Source organism: Onychomys torridus, chromosome 23, assembly GCF_903995425.1.
Source record: "Onychomys torridus chromosome 23, mOncTor1.1, whole genome shotgun sequence".
NCBI lineage: Eukaryota > Metazoa > Chordata > Mammalia > Rodentia > Cricetidae > Onychomys > Onychomys torridus.
In genome coordinates, this window is record NC_050465.1 from 53,091,747 (window position 1) to 53,108,712 (window position 16,966).

The 16,966-nt window shown below is 36.6% G+C and overlaps 1 protein-coding gene across 1 annotated transcript in view; it reads right to left on the reverse strand.

Annotated features, from left to right (window-relative positions):
• Erbb4 (erb-b2 receptor tyrosine kinase 4) overlaps nt 1-16,966 on the reverse strand; it is a 1,064,935-nt gene that overhangs the window by 652,309 nt on the left and 395,660 nt on the right. The gene's annotated exons all lie outside the window — the stretch shown is intronic.

Below are 16,966 nucleotides of genomic sequence, written 5' to 3' on the forward strand. Positions count from 1 at the left end.
GCACACAGTTAGAGCTGTAGGAATGAGTAGTTACCAGTAAGGTTTATTTAGATCTTGAATTTCAGTATCTTCATTACTATATGAAAACTAGAATGAACAATATACAAATAAGAATTTTAAAGGGCACTAACATGGGAGGTGCTACATACTCAAGAACAACAAAATTGCCAAGAGAAAGTCAAATAGAAGGTTACATGTGATTTCAAAAGAAACTACCATTATTTAATGTCAATATGATTTTTTCTTTCAGTTTTTTTTTATATAACTTATTTATTTATTGCACATACAGTGTTCTGTCTGCATGCATGCCTGCACACCAGAAGAGGGTACCAGACCTCATTACAGGTGCTGGTGAGCCACCATGTGGTTGCTGGGGATTGAACTCAGGACTATCTGGAAGAGTAGCCAGTGCTCTTAACCATTAAGCATCTCTCCAGTCCTTCTTTCGGTTTTTTAAGACAGGCTTTCTCTGTGTAGTTTTGGTGCCTGTCCTGAAACTCGCTGTGTAGATCAGACTGGCCTGGAACTCACAGTACTGTCTCTGCCTCCCAAGTGCTGTGATTAAAGGCATGCGCCACAACCACCCATAGGCAGGATGGATTTAAAAGACGTTTGATACAACTAACAGGTGTTTGTGATGCCATTAGTCACAAAAGAGAGTCTATGAGAAAGCATGATTCCTAGCTGAATTCTAAGTTACCTTAGGCCCGTGGATAAGAAGCTTCTCTTTACGGAAAGTGGAAACCATTATAGAAAACCACAATTAGTCATACTGCAGAGATCAAGGGGTAATGGGAGCCCCAGGAACAGATGTATCTACAACTCAACTCCTGCACAAGGCCCTGGGAACATTGCAGAAGAGGAGAAAGAAAGACTGTAAGAGCCAGAGAACCAGGAAATCTGCTGTGAGGTTGTGTCTCTCAGAAATTGGAAGCTATACCCATGGCACCTCAACAATATGACTGCCCATACAAGACCTGGACAATGACAATCTCAACAGACAAACTACGACAAAAGGGTGCCTACCCCTAGGCAATGTGGCACAAGCAAGTAATGACCACAGAGAGAGGGAGAATTAACTCTTAGGTGCTGAGCCCCTTCGCTGGATACCTAACACCAGTGGTCAGCCCTCAATCTATACATGTGCAAGCAACATTAAATGGACTCTGAAGGTTGTCTTAATATGTTTAAAAATGTTCGTATGTGCATGTGTGTGTAAAAGAGACCACGAACTTGAGAGGGGATGGGGAAGCATGGAAAACATTATAGGGAGGAAGCATGAGAAGATTTAGAGGGAAGAGACATGAGAGAGATTGTAGGGAGAAAAAAGAAGAAGAAGAAAATAAGTTGAAATAATTGTATTTTAATTTTCATAAATTAATTTTAAGAAGATAAAAATGTTTGGACCTATTATGAAAATACTGTGCTACAAAAAGCTGAAATAATATGATCAACTAGGTAAACACAATTCTATAAGTAATGATTTAGAAAACTGCTTTAAAATAGTAGAGTACCACTGTTTATTCCTCCCTTGATATCAACAAATCTATAAACAGAAAGGACGCAAAAGATGACAGGTTAACCTACACTCTGATTTTCAAAACTGTACTCCAAAAATTAAAATGTACATCTTTATAGAGTGCTTTCAGTTCTCTGTCTTCTCTATATAAATTGTCTCCAGGAAATATTTCACTATAACTTAGCTATTATTTGATGATGAACCTTCTTAAAAGGCCCCTCCTGACTCTCAAATACAGTTGAAGTGCATATTTGGAATAACACCTACATAAAAGGCAATCATGATGGTAAATCTTCTATAAGTGCCTTTTGGATTATCTGCAGCATGGCCTCCCTCTTCATCACTACAAATAATTGAGAGTCGATTGTACACACATATAAAGAGATAAACAGAAGACAAATGACTCCCTTTATAAGATTAGTCCTTAACTCTGCTTTATCCCCATCTATCGGACAACTCGACAAATTAGAGAGAATTCAGAGCACTGAAACCAAAGTGATAAAAGCAATAGTTATCCACTTATGAGACTGAATTAAATGAGCTAACCCATGGAGTGCATATGACAGCCATAGGCAAGCTCGAACAGCCAACAAGTATGGAGAGAATCTTCCAGGGGAAGGAAAACCTTTCTGCGAGACCAGTGTAATTTCTTTCTCACCTAAAGAAAAATTACAATTAAAAACTATTGTTTAAATTATCGTCAACATTACTGCAAAAATATTACTGAAGGACTACTGAAACTGCTTTATTGTCCATCAAGAAAAACTAGATAATTGTTGGAAAATACCAAGGATTTTGAAATTAGATCTAGATTTGAATATTGGTTCAGTCACTTATATAAAATATAAAGGTGTGAGCAAATGTCTTTATCTAAGAAAAATAAATATGATATACTAAATTAATTTACAAATACATTAAAATAGAAAACGGGCAACCAGAGAATGTTTTTAAAGATTCATATTAAAAAGAATTCTAGTTCATTCAAAATATATTTTAATGTGTTTATGGTTTGAAATATGTAGACCTAACTTCCTATAAATTCATCTTCTCTGTTTCAAAGAATATGTACAGTGACTAGAGATGCATTTGCATCTCCCTGAACTGATCACTTACCTTATTACTCATCCAAACTACTGACTTTCCTTTGTTAATTTACATGTCCTTTTGTGTCATGTGGAGCATGTGGTGTCTTAATGGGCAGACTAGATGTTGTATAGGTGATATTTCTTTCCTACATCATATCTTCTACATTCTAGTATCTCAAAAATAATCGATAAGGTATATTTGAGATATCTTAAATAGCACAAAAGTAGGTTTTGAGCTATTCATAAAATGTCCTATTATTATACTAAGTATTTCTATATTTGTATAGCTTTTGTTTCTTGAAATCTCTGTGATGACATTATACACTTATATAATACACACACACACACACACACACATATGTACTGAATACAAATTCATGGCAATTAAAATGCGTTTTGTACCAAAGGATAATTGATCATCTACCCAATCATTTTGTGCAAAATCCTGACCCTATCATAGCAACCTATTAGTACGTAGAACCTGAAACCTGATTCTAGTAGAGTTAGATTTTAAATATTATTATTATTAACAGATAATGGACCTATTGATTGCAAAACTATAAAATAATATAAATATAAAATTAGTTTTAAATTTAAAATTAAAGCTTGAAACTAAGAACTGAGGTTTTCTCAGAGATGTTATTTAACGCTATTGTAAAACAATATCATTTATTAATATTTATTGAACACTAGTATGTAAGAAATATTAATTAATACCTTCCTGGTGAAGGTGTTTTGAATGTAAGTTTTTAAATAGATAGAATAAAAAATTAATTTAAGATATAGTACACCCAATGAGAACACAGATTATTAGCATGCATGCCCTTCCATGCATACAGTAGGAAATTTTTTGGTTCCAAAGATACAACACTATATTACAGGGACTGGAGGTAGCCCTAAGTGACAGAAGTCCTTAGTGAATGTGTGCTATTTTAATTGACATGGGTACAACCATGCCAAGGACTTCACAGCCCCATCCCATGGAAGAGCAGCAAAGCCTTTCCCTTTGTTGAGGATCACATAGAAATGGCAAAACCTCCCCTTAGCACATGTGTGGATGTTGATATTATGTGCACAAATTGTCAACCATAGCATTCCACCATTGGATCTTTAGTGCCTGAAAACAGCTCTCCTACAGAGACTGTTCCTACCAAGTTTAGCTAAACCTGTCTTGATCCAGCTGTATACCATAAACTCTACCTCCTTCTTTATCTGCTTGTAATAATGTCAATTCCTTGTTCAGCTCTATGCAATAACATTCAGTTCTCTGTTTAATTCTATATAATAAAGATGCTGAGCATCCCAGGTGCTGAAATTTCTCCATAAGAACTCCCGGTCAATCTGAAATCAGTTGACATCTATCTATCTATCTATCTATCTATCTACCTACCTACCTATCTGTTTTTCTGTCTTTTCTTCATTCCTAATGTGGTGGTTTGAATGCAAATAAACTCTAGAGGCTCATATATTTAAATGCTTAGACACCAGTTAGTGGAGCTGTTTGTGAAGGATTAGCAGGTCTGGTCTTGTTGGAGGAGTTGTGGTCCTGTGAGAGGAGGTGTGGCCTTGTTTCAGAGGGTGTGGTTTTGTTTCAGGGGGTGTGGTCTTGTTGCAGAAGGTGTGGTTTTGTTGGAGGAGGTGTGTCACTGGGAGTGGATTTTACAGTTTCCGAATCCCATGCCAGATCCAGTCTCTTTCTCTGACTGCTTTTCCTGTGGCTTACGATGTAAGCTCTCAGGATCTTGCCCACCTGCCTGCTGCTATGGTTCCTCCCTGGGTGATAGTGGATTAATTAATTAATTAACTGTGGGCAAAACCTCAATTAAGTGTTTTCTTTCATAAAAGTTGCCTTGGACACGCTGTCCCTTCTTAGTGATCAGTAAGCACCTCATTAACCCTGTCAGGTCCATCTCCGGAGGCCATGCATGTGTACAGCTCAATACAATATTATTTTTCATAAGAGGATATAAAATGGATCTGTTAATTTCCTACTGAATCTTACCCGAGCTGCACTTAGGGAACTTCCCTAGTCCTGTTCCCTCCCCCACATCTGATACAGTATATTAAGAACGTCTATCAATGCCCTTGTGTGACAGGACCCAGGTTCAATCAAATTCATGAACTCAAATTATTTGTGGGACAGAAGCTAAACAAAATGATTCAGTCTTGCTTTGAGAATTTTAACAGGAATTTATGAACACTCTAATGATTGTCATTCATGTTCTCTATTGTTTGGTGGGTGACAGTATAGTAAGATGCAAATCAAGAAAGATAATAATGCCAGTCTATAGGGAGGAATATAAGTGAGAGGAAACAATGTTCACATAGTCTTCATATTTCTGACTTAATGTTTCATTAAGCATCTATCACACATATGCCCACAGAATAGCTTGTCCTTGACTAGAATGAATTACTTTCATGAAACTGCCACAAATCCCCTGTCTGTTCTAGCTAGTTTAATTCTAACTACTTAAATTTATGTATAAAATAACCAAGGGTTGGGATGGCTAAATTTATTGCCTAGTATCAGATGACACTTAAGTGGGTAGTGAAAAGCCAAAAATAAGATTTATTTGAGGACATTATCAGGAACTTAATCTTAGAGAATTTCTAATAAAGCTACTTCAATTTATATCAAGCCAGGTAGAGGAAGGGAGATAAGGTCAAAGCATTCATGGGTGATATCTTCTCTTCCAAATCTAGAAATTTTGAGGATAAAAATCAAATTGTAAGCAGATTCATGTAATGTGATTCTTATGTTTGGTGCACAGCGTCTATACAATAAAAGACAGTGACCCCTGTGACAGAACTGCTGGGTTCAAGGAGGCACAAGAGTGTTCATATTCTACATGTGACCCCTCTGTGGTGCACTAGTCACAAACAGAATCAGTTAGAGATATGTCCCCCCTTTAACAACTGTCTCAGGATAGGCGTGTTCACATATATTCTTCAGGAAAGGTATGTGCTTCCATGCAGGCTATAGAGCAATGGTGTCTTAAGATAATCCTTTGTTAAACGTTGGGGCTGCAAACTTCCATATAGAGAATATTTCCTTCAGGCCACTGGTTATGATATTCACACTACACATAAACCTCTATGAGCCATTACCAACATACAGCTCACTAAATAAGTTCACAGTATATGCTCTATGTGGTGCACAAATACAACAGGATTTCCTCAAACAGTAGTAAATAAACTAGAAACACAAATGACGTACACTGCTATAGTAGAACATGTAAATAAACATATACAAACCAATGAACCCTGCTTATGATGATGTGACTAATGCCACCAATCCCTAGTGACATTCTGTAGTTATAATTTTTTCATCAGGGTTTGTTGCCATACCACATCATCACGGTTCCTGGCATGTACTAAGTGCTTAACCAATGTGTTGTGAATTAATAAAATCTATTAACAGTCCTCACTCTGCTGGGTTTCTCTGTGACTTTTCCTGCAGCTCAGCACTCCATACAGTCCACACAGCTTGAGAGGTGAAAATTTGCCCTCTCATTTCAAAGAGTTCCAAATGGGGGGCCTGGAAACTGGCTTCTTATTCTTAGAACCAAGCATTTCCATTAGCTTTCCTCGTCTATCCAAATGTTCGCTGCTTCTAAATACACTTCTGTACATTCTTTAGAACTACATTCTTACAGAACTCTACATTATTAGGGAAAGGAAGCACAGTAAATATATTTTAACAGTTCAAGAATCAGGCTCCTACTCATGACCTTGAACAATTTGTTTAATTTCTTTAAATTTCAGGTTTTTTCTCATGTTTAACAGCATCGGGAATATTACTTCATAGAACTACTGTGAGGAACATTTGGAATGATATGTTTAAAGGATTGAATATTCAAGCTTGACACTCAGCTGTCAAAATCTCATTTGGAGCAATTGTTTTATTACTTCCATCTCTAGGCAGGAATGAGTGGAGATCTCTTCAGCTAAGTAGATTGAAAAATAGCCATCAAGCAACATAAACTCTGTTATTATATGTGAAGGTAAAATAAGTAACAACATCAAAGGGTTATTAATTAATTTAATGGGGAGTAGCTTTCTGTTATAAGCAACTTATAGTAGGGAATTATTGTCTTTCTAAATCACCTGGAGGGAGGTGTGGCTTGACTGTGGCTTCTCAAGATTGAACAGCATCGTAAAAGCAGCACGTTAAAGGAGGAACCATGTGAAGGGTTACTATAATAAGCACACATAACTATAATGTGATGGAGAAGAGACTTGGATATACTTCAAACTTGAAAGTGTCTGACAGTCCAGGAATGTTGGAAATGTGATCAAAACCCTGGCTGGGAGACCTTGTGTGAAAGCTGAGTGTATTAGGTCCAGTGACCTACCTCTCCTTACTTGGTAGAGTTTTCTTTCAAGAAAAACTATTTTCTTTAAGGAGCAAGAACCTGGTGGTTATGAGAAAGGTTTGAATCAAACAAATAAGAGGTGCATACCCCATGGGAACTTTATAATGCCTATCTCAAGCACCTTGGGATATCTCAATTATCACTAGAATTGTTTCAAAATAGTACATCACAGTCCTTTCTTTTAAGTGGGTGTTTATGAGTAAAAGCATCCTGAAGTCTTGATTGTTAACTTGATAAAATTGAGAAACATCTAGGTGATTGGCAGGCACATCTTTGGATGTTCCTTTGAGGGCATTTCCAGGGCTGGTAACATTCTGAGATCTCTCATACATTGAGAGAATCAAATGGTTGTTCTACTGGGATGTGGAACTAGGGTAGGGGGCACCTGATTGGAAGAAGTAGATCATATAGGCATGCCCTTGGGTGCTGCATCTTGCCCTTCCTGCCAACTGTGATGTGAACTTATTTACTCTATATCTTCCCTGTCATGCTGCAATGAAACCTCTGAAACTGGGAGTAAAATCAATGCTTTCTCATTTAGCTTGCTAACCTGTCATCATGACAGCCAGAACATTAACCCACTAACGACATGTTCATCTTATGTTCTTTAGCACAGAATGCATAAAATCATATCAGCAACAAATTGTAAGGGGGACCTACATTCTCAACCCATTCTCTTTATATGCATATCTCTGCCTTTCTGTGTAACCTCTCTCGTTCTCCTGTGTAATAATATTTAACATTTATTTTTAACTCGGGAGTATTGAAAGCCCTAAGAATAACTTAAAATTAGTGTCTAGTTTAATAGATTAGTACCATGCATCCTGAATATTACTTAAATGATTCTACAAATGTGTAAAACAGTACATGAAATCCAGTTATTGCTACTATATACCATATATCCGCTAAAGACTAATGAAAAAATAGCTTAGAATTTACAGAGCAAGTGAAAATGTGTATGTGTTAGAAAAATTCATTGTGGTAGAATGAAAAGAAAATTATTCCTGGATTCTTTTAGGGGAAGGCATAATTTGTAACATGAAAAAGAAAAGTTTCTCCACTTCTAAAGCAATTCAGATTACTTCCAATAACACAGCAGAAATCTTGTGAGTTCCACAAGAGAGCTGGGTAGTGCTGTCCTTTCTTGTATCTGCAGGTGGGCGGCTGTGTAACCTTTCTGAGAAGTTCTTCTGGAGCACACTGTTGCCATCAAGCCAGTTTCTTTAGCTGAGAGGTATGCCTAGTGATTGACCTGGCTTTAATTTTTTTCTTCTTCCTTCCCCACCACGTATTATTTCACTTTCAACTGGCATTTTTATTCTCTGAAAATGGTTATTGCATTCTTTCTCTACACAAGATAAGTAGCTCAAGTCTAAATAATTAAAAATACCCTGATAAATCTATCAACATTATAGACCATGGGGTGAAAAAGCAAGCTATATTTCCACTGTGTGTCTTATGAGCATCAGGTTAATGATGGGTTTGTTTCCTGTATTTCTTGTAAATGAATCTATGTCGGTCCTTAAAATTTTTAAAGTTCAAATTTAGGGTGAGTTTTGCCTTTAATAAGTCTCTTATGCAACTTTAGCTTTCTGCTTTTGCCATCTATGTAAATATTTTTGTCTTTGTACAGTATACAAGGCAGAATATAATGCTGCAAGTTATGCAATAATTCAAGACCCTCTTTTGCATATAAGAAACTGAAATCATCAATTTAAAAAAATCTTGTGAAAAATTCCCTAGGATTTTGTTTGTTTTTCTAACTTACTGTTAATATCCTCCAAAGCAATAGGTATGTAACAAAGAAAACAGCAAATGTAATTGAGACCAATACCATAGAGTATGATGCTAACTAGACTCTTTCTCAAATATGTTTTGTTTGTATAGATATATTTGAGAAGACTTCTTTGAAATTTATAAATTTAAACATCTAAGACATGACTACCACTTCCCAAGTATTAAACTGAATCCCTTATCCCACCCTGTCTGTGTGTCCCACAAAGCAGTAAGGATTATCTTTTTGAAGTATAAATCCACTTATTTTCTTTTCTTGCCACAATTAACGTAATATTTTCTGACATTCCTTTCTACAAAACCCAGCTTAAAGAGACTCAAGGATGTCTCAACTCATGGAATGCTTCCCTTGCAAGTACAAGGATCCTGTTTCTATCCTCATCACACATGTAAAAATGCCAGGCATAGTGGCAGAGACTTTATCCCAGCACTGGGGAAGCAGATTCCTGAGGCTCCACGGCTAGTCAAATTACCAAGATTTGTCTACTCCTGGCCAATTAATGACATTATCTCAAATGAGTTGGACATCATTCCTAGGAATGACACCTAACATTGTTTTCTGGCTTTCACATACATGCTCACCAAGGTGTACATACATACAGAAACATGCACACAAGTACACCAAAACACACACATGAACACACATGTAAAAACTAAAGGATCCACACCAAATCAATTTGCCTACTTTGAAAACCTCAAGCCATTCCAATCTGCTTTGGGTATTCTATGTTTCCTACTATATCCCTCTGGGTGAAACCTTCTTTATCTTTCTACTGTTTCCTCCATGATATTCCAGGGCCAGTGTATATAGATAACCTCCCAACCTCCTATCCTGGATCTTCTCAGTCTAACTAGGGAGACCATTAAACTTCTATTACTTTTTTTCTATACATGCAATTCCAACTTCAAGACTTTTTCCTAGAGATGGAGAAATGGCTCAGTCAGAAAGAGCATTTGGTGCATGATTTTGGAGCCTCAGCATTCAAATAAGGTCTAGAGTGCCACACACACCTGTAATAGATTGGAAGGTGGGTGGGTCTTGATAGAGTCAAGAGGACAATTGAAGCAAACTCCAGGGTCATTGAGAGATTCCATCTCTATGGAATGATGGTATCCTGGTAGAGCAGAGTGGCTCATATCCTTCTCTGTCCTCTACACACCCATGAGTACATATACATACATGCATGCATCTTTCCACATTTTGTTGTGGATATTTTTCATTCTGATCCTTCCAGTTTCTTCTGAAATTTGAGCTTCTCATGAGCAAAAATACTGTCCATTTAGGACAGTGGTATAAACTCAATGGTTAATGACATACCTGATCCAAACAAATGTTTAATTAGTCCCCCTTGTGTGAATTACTTTGACATAAAACTAGATTCATGTATTATAGACATCTGGAGTTAATCTAGTAATAAAACTGTAGTCATTTACTAAATGCTATAAATAAGAAAATGTTAACAGAATTCTTGATACCAGGTTAGCTCATGTCAATAGTAACCCTGTAAAGTGTTCCCTGATAAATCTCTTAGTTAGATTCTAATGGAAATGTGTGATCACTTGTAGTGTTCTGACTTCTAAAACAACAAAATTAAAGCATTTAATTCAGCTATATTTAAACTAGCACTGACCATTTATATAAGAGGCAGTGTTTAGAATCATCAAATAAGCCAGGAGGTGGTAGCACATGCTTTTAATCCCAGCACTCAGGAAGTAGAGACAGGTGGATCTCTATGAGTTCGAGGCAAGCCTGGTTTACAGAGTGAGATCCAGGACAGTCAACAGAGCTACACAGAGAAACTGTCTCAAATAAAAAAATAAAATAAAAATTAAAAAAAATAAAAACAAAGAAAAACAAAAAGAATCATCATATGTTTTAATAAGTCCTATACAGGCCATTATATGATAATGTTCTATTAAAATTCATGTCTGTATGCCTATTGTATAAACTTTAATCAGAAGAAACCAGAAAGGTCATCCTGTATTATTAACATTATTGATTCAAGGTTTTAAAGATAGATTTTTTTAAAAATTGCTTATCAAATCCTGAATATGTTTAATTAAAAACTAGGATTCTGAAATAACAACAGTAATAATGATATTCCTTTGCTACTACTACATCTACATGAATATTAATCCTACAAAGAAAAGCAAATAGAGAAAGAAATTACCAGCTAATAACTGTATACAAACAATGACCGGATTTCACATTTAAATTAACTTTAAAAGCCACATTTTAATGACTAATTTTGTCGTATAAGGATTTAATGAAGTAGGAGTTGTAAAGTACAACATACAAATCAAATGACTATTTAGGATTCCACTTCACACTTTGGAGAAGGAAACCTGGTGAATGATTAACCAAGTTTTGGATTGGCAATTAGTTATTAGTTTGCATTTCCTTTTTGCACTACCTCTATATTCAAGGTAGGGAATATGGTTTTTATACATTGTTTGTTTCAACCTTATGAAAGAGGAGGCAAAGCTTATAAACTAATGCCAGCTGAATATTTTAATTGCTCTGAAATATCTTACTTTGAGAGTAGATTGCTTAGACCAAATTCATAAAAGATCTGCTTATCAAACATCTACTAAAACTTCTCTATTAACAGTCTGCTGTCTTTAGAAAAGTGTGCTTGCTAGGCTACCAGCCCTGGACCAATGTTTGAGCTCTCTCTGCAGCTGTCAGCATCTTCGGGAAGATGCTACACGCAAATGAACAAAGCTATTAGATCCATGTCAGTCTAGAAAAGAGCAGTCAATCCACAAGTCATGAGCTTTGATTTACTTCTCTACAAATAAGCCCAATGAACTCTGCTGTAATGACAAAACCTTCAAGAAACATAAATAAAATGCATTGCAATGTACAAGAGATATTCAACTCATACGGCTATTTTTTGTAATCATGGCTATTACATTAGCTCTTCAATCCTTTATATTATATTTCTTGAAATCTTTTTGATGCATGGTAATTTTAATAATTCTACATATTTCCCAAGACAGAAGCTTCCTCTGAAAAATTCCTCCAGAGGCTTCTAGCTTTAAACAGCCCCCAGAACTCTCTGTGACTTCAGTGATAGACAACACTAGCTGGCCTAGCTGTAGAAGCAGCTAATTGTGAAGCTTGCTCAAAATACTTGTAAACTGACTCTCATCTCTTTGTGGAATAGCAAACTTGGGTGCTTGCAGCCCAGTACTGCACATGCTTCATAGTTATGTTTAGTACTTAGCAACAAATAAGACAAAAACTCTGATGCATTGGTCACACCTCCAGAGTTGTTATTTAATCCTTCTGGTTTGTACCAGCCTCAGATTTTAACATGTGCCCTGTAGAGAGAGTGCTATCCGCAGCAACTCATCTGACAGAGGGGTGAATAATGGTTTCCTGTAAGGAAATTGGATTTTGGGTACTATTTCTTTCCTCTATTCTTTCTTTCCAGAATTTTTGGAGATTTCTTTCAGTGATTAAAATTAGCCATTGGGCATCAGATACATTATTTCCTTTTTTAAAACCTTACCTTAAATTAGTACCATGTCTATCTTATCTTGTGATGTTGTGGTTATCCCCAGACTTTTAGCAAAACTATTTAACTTTAAAACCCCCTAATCAGAGCTGGAATGATAGCCTGTTAGGTAAAGTGCTTTCTAGGCTAACATGAGGATCTCATTTCAATTCCCAGCAGCCACATTAAAGAGCCTAGAACAGCAACGTATGCCTATAATCCCAGCACTGGGGAGAGGTACAGGGGGATCCTTGGTGCTTGCGGGAGGCTGGTTTAATCTAATCAGTGAATGCCAGTCCCAGTGAAAGACCCTGTATCAAAAACTAAGGTAGATAGTACCTGAGGAGGAACCACATTCTACACATCCTATGTTGTGGATACACACACACACACACACACACACACACACACACACCATTCACACTACTCTACTTAGAACCCAGTAAGATTTCATAATGATTATAGTGTTCAAAAAATTTTTAGTGTCTAAAACAAAGTAAATCAGAAGATAAGGAACAAGTGTGGTTCCTATGAGATTAAAAAGGGGGAAGCCATAAAGATAAAACAGATGGTGGAGTATCATGTTAAGACCAAAGGAAGGGGCAAATACAACTATCTTTACAAAATTCAAGCATATAATCATGACATCACTCCTGTCAGTAATCTCAGGTAATCTTACCATAAACTTAAGAGCCATGCTTCTACAAGGCAGGAAAATCAGTAATTTCAAACCATCAGCCAGTTATCCACACCCGGACTCAATGGACCTTGAGAGGTTCTGTCTTTGTTTGCTTTCTGTTGCTGTGATAAAGCATGGAACCAACCAAAAATGGAGAAAAATAAAGTTTTATTTGGCTTACAGTTTCCGGACACAATCCATCACTGAGGGAAGTTACGATGGCAATTCCAGTGGGAATTCGAAACAGAAACTAAAGCAGAGACCATGGAAGAACACTTCTCACTGATGTGTGCTCCAGGCATACTCAGATATCTTAGACAGCCCAGACCTACCTGATTAGGTCTAGGATCATCCATAGTGAGCTATGCAATCACACTAATCACCAGTCATGATAATGTCCAACAGACATGCCCACATGCCTATCTAATGGAGGTAATTCCTCAACTGAGATTCTCTCCTCTTACAGATGTCTAGATTTGTGTTAAGTTCACAAAAGTTACCTTTAACTAACTACTCAGTAATAATGTCCTTGGAGAGGGACACACTGACTTGAAGTCTTGTACCTCTCCTTTGCTAACACCCCGTCTCCCACAAAATTGCATATGTCTCCTATAAAGTGAGACAGCATCCCAAGTTCAGAAAAATGGGACTAGCTGTGAGAGACCAAAGTTTTAGAAATGTAGTGATTCAAATACTGTTTACAGTTTCAAAAGCAGCGGTTAACATATTTTTAAGCATCCAGAGGAAGAGACAGCCTAAACCAAACCCCTAAAATAGTTTAACACGGGTAAGAAAGCAATGGAAACAATGAGAGGAGTTGGGGGAGAGGAACAAATATGATCGAAATTCTTTGTATGAAATTCTCAAAGCCTAGATTAAAACATTGTTTCAAAAATATTTTGTCTTTTTATTTGTCCTCTTTTTTAATAGAGAATTGATTTATTTTTATGATGAGAAAAGACTTCAAAGCATATTTTAAATGTTAATGAGGCAAATCAAAATGTATGAAGCAACTAACTCAAAATTCCAGACAACGGCCTCTTTTTAGATCCGTCAAAGAACACTGGCGAGGCCAGAATTCATCACTCACTGTCTGTTTATTTCTTAATTGTGTGACAGACCCGCATGGGATCCTCACTTTAGTTCAATTCAGGAACCTCTGTGTGACCTTGTGACATTGGTCATGCAGGCACATCCTCCCCCCCCCCAAACTGTGTGTTTTTGACCATTCCAAGTATACAATACACATGTATTTGTGAAGAATATCTTAATATGTTTTATTAAAATGTCGCTACAACTGTAGCACAGGATAGTAAAAGTAGCCACATAAAATCAAAATCCTATTTATATATCAGATATTATATTATGCTGTTAAACGCTGGTCCTGTTCATTGCTTATAAATAAAAGGCTAGGGGCTTACAAATGAAATACTTTGTGCACATTAGATTTATTCTGATGGTGGTATGGTATGATACTATGGTATAGAACTGATATTCACCAATGCATATAGGACCAAAAGTTGAAGAGACTAGAGACATTCTTCTCTTCTCTTCTCTTCTCTTCTCTTCTCTTCTCTTCTCTTCTCTTCTCTTCTCTTCTCGTCCCTTCTCTTCTCTCCCCCCCCCCGGCATTTCTCTCTTCATAAACCAGAAGACTCACATTGCTTCAGAAAGTCAAACAGTTTCCAGCAGGAAAATTTCAAAATGCATTTCAATATGCAAGCACAGCAATATGATCTTTTTTCCCTATAGATTTTTCTCACATGATATTTCCAAATAAAGGTTTCAAGTCTCTCTACTTCCCCCAGTTATTCCTCATCTGTCCTCTCATCTGAATCCACTCCCTTTCTGTCTCTTACTAGAAAACAGACTTCTAAGTGATAATAATGAAGTAAAATAAAATATAACTCGTGATCTGCTTTTCATGCCAAGGTCTAAGCGATGAGTCATTAGGCTATCTATGTTGCTTGAAGCTCTCTCAAAATGTTAAGGCATTAGTAAACAGTAAATTCATATATGAGATAAATAAAGGGAAACTCCAATGAGACAGATTTCTAGGGAGTTAGAATATTTTCTCACCTTCAGTTTGCTCAACTAACAAATGTGGATCCAGGGGGCATTTCTTCATAAAAATTCCCACATAGTTCATTCTATAAAGCAGGAGGCAGAATTTTCAAATAGAATCTCTCACAAGGCAAAAACCCAATGAAACGATGTCCTCCAGAAGGACTTATGTAAGGATAAAAGTGTGACAATTTAGATTCTGCTTATCAAGTACTTATCACCACACTATATGCTCTTAAATATATTTGGTCATTTAAACTTAATGAAAGCCCTAAGAGGTAGACATTATTACTGTCCTTTTTAATAGATGAGAATTATGAAACAATTACTTTTCTCTATGCATGTGGGAAAGAGAAATAAGAATAGCACTAAGAATGCCCACTATGAACCTAACCAAGTCAACAGACCCATCTATTGCATAACTCGCTGGTTTGAAGACGTGCATCTCATGTGTGTGAATGTGTGTGTGTGTGTGTGTGTGTGTGTGTGTGTGTGTGTCTGTCTGTCTATCTGTCTGTCTCTGTGTGTTTGTGTGTGTGTGTCTGTGTGTGCGTGTCTGTTAGAGCAACACAACAAAAATTAAGAGCAATACCATGGAGCTATCTGACCTGCTTTGAATTTGAATCTTGACTTGATCACCTATGAGTTGAAATGTCAGTCAAGGTATGGGACTTGGTTGTACTATGACCCTTTTATGTATTAGGAGGAGGAGATGATGGTTACCGCTTTACAGTAAAATGGTATGCAATCATGGAAGCATTTTTTCTTATTATCTTATCATTTGGTTGCTTTTACTTGATAAATGATCTGTTATTAGTAAATATTGTGGGACACTAATTATCTAACAGACAAGGCAAAAAACACTTATTTTCCCCAAAAAATAAAGTATGGAAATTACCACACTGTAACATATCATGGTCTAATTACAAAATGGTAATTGAAAAATGAGAATTGTTAGTCCTTAATTAAAGCTCTCTGCAAAACAAAATATGGCCATACACAAAGGTCAGTCATTAACTTTAAATTCCTATGAAACAAAGCATCGTTGACTATTTCTATTTTACTTAAACAAACCAGAAAATAAGACTGAAAGCTATATAGAATTATACAACCCAAGAAATGCCTCTGCAATTCTCTTGTATCTGTTCTCCATCAACATCAGAGGCAATGTTAACAGGAAACAAGGACCACCTTTCTCCTATAGACTCCATTTACCCACTGCTCCACTCACCATGATTTTTGTCTTGCAGGAGTCAGCCTGAGAATAAAAATCAGCAGGATTTTCAGAGTTCTAATTTGAGGTATTTTTTAATGTACTGAAAGCAATTGACATTTGACTTTGTGTTTCTCTATGCACCAGAGACGTGCAGCTTTCAAAACAACTCTTACGTGTTATTCCCTCACTCATTACATTGATTTCATTAAACTTTTTCCTGGCAGATTTGCTAGATGCCACACTCTCTCCTGGGAACCATTTCTAAGGAATACATAATGGAGGTGCTAATTTCTGATGGGCAAGTTTCAGAAAATTCTAGGATTTGAAAATACTGCCCAAAGATGGTGGAAAGCCCCAGAGGAAGCATACAAGTTGTAGAGCTGATTTGGAATTAAGTGTGAGGGATATACAAAGCCGATGGCATATTAATTGTTTTGTGATAGAAACCAAAGAAACAAGAATAAGCCTGAGACTGAACTATGAATGCAGTGGTTTTAACTGGAACCAGTGCAGGTCTCAAAGTGTAGAGCATTTCTGAATAAACTTCCCCCAAAGTACGTGAACTTTAGATCATGGCAGAATCTCATGAAGGGAAAACAAATATATTTCCACACTTCAAAATATTTTGACGAAATTTGAAATGCACCAGGAAAAGGAAAGGGAAGACTCAAACAGTGAAGGGTATCACAGTTTGAGGTGGAAAAGATAATTTCCAAAAAGAAAGGAGTTA